The following is a 1,153-nucleotide window of genomic DNA, read 5'->3' on the forward strand; positions in this document are numbered from 1 at the left end:
CAGATAACCAACTATGGATTCATCATTGTGGAGAAGAAGTCAGGATAACCATAGTTGAAAAACGCTGGCTTAGAGGTAGAGACATGCCGACACATGGAGAACAGTAAGAAACGCATGCCAAAGAGAACAAGTGAGGATCAGTGAGCGAATCCTGGGCCAGAACTTGTCACAGTCTTCTGAAAACCAAAGAACACATCCAGAAGAAAATCAAGATGGCCCATCAACCTTCTTGGCCCTGTGGTTAAGATCAAGTTGGTCCACTTTTAAATACGGAGCCAAAAGAGGAAAAAAGCTGTATGTGTCCCCAAATTCATCCACCAGGAAGTGCTGTCATCATATGTAATGCCATCCAGCTCTTGAGGAGGGACGTCAGCATGGGGCCTGCTCCGTGGTTACTGCAGAGCTCCAATCTGCTTTAGCCGCGTCAGCAGTTCCCCACTCTGTTGCATAGAGACTAGATCACTGCATCCGCCTATACAATCTTTACCGATAAAGACTCGAGGCACCATTCTCGCTCCTGTGAGCTGTTGCAAGTAATCTTGAATCTTGTTAGTGTGGTTGGAGGCTGTGATATCGACAAATTCCAGAAGCCTTTGTTTGGTGGGCAATTGACTGAGGATCTCTTGGGCCCTCCTGCAGTATGGGCAGGTGGACTTGATGAACACAATCAGCTTCCCAGGCTGGATTTTGCAGTTCACGAACTCTTGAGCCATGCAGATGGGCTGCGATCTCCCCGGGAAGAATCCTCAGTTGCAGGTACTGCTTGGGGTATTGAGCCACGATAATTACTTTAAATAGTTATCTTTTAAATGAATTTTTAAAAATAGAAGATTTCACCTTTATTTATTCTTTCTCAGATGCTTTTTTTTTCTTTATGTAGATCCCAGTTTCTGACATATATTGGTTTTCATTTTCTGAAAAACTCCTTTATTTTTCTTGTAGGGTAGATCTGAGGGCTAATTCCCCCCACTTTCTATTAGTCTCAGAAAGTCTTTATTTCTCCTCCATGTATGAAAAATACTTTCACTGAATATAGAATTCTAGGTCGGCGGGGATTTTCTTTCAATACTTTTAAGCATATCACTCCACTTTATTAACATTTACACTGTTTCTGACGAGTAGTCTTTTGTAATATTTGTCCTTGTTCTTCCAT

At 42.3% G+C, this 1,153-nt stretch overlaps 1 pseudogene; it reads right to left on the reverse strand.

Annotated features, from left to right (window-relative positions):
- Positions 1-356: 356 nt before the first annotated feature.
- On the reverse strand, positions 357-751 carry GLRXP3 (glutaredoxin (thioltransferase) pseudogene 3; annotated as a pseudogene).
- Positions 752-1,153: the final 402 nt, after the last annotated feature.

Source organism: Pan troglodytes, chromosome 4 (genome assembly GCF_028858775.2).
Source record: "Pan troglodytes isolate AG18354 chromosome 4, NHGRI_mPanTro3-v2.0_pri, whole genome shotgun sequence".
Classification (NCBI taxonomy): Eukaryota; Metazoa; Chordata; class Mammalia; order Primates; family Hominidae; genus Pan; species Pan troglodytes.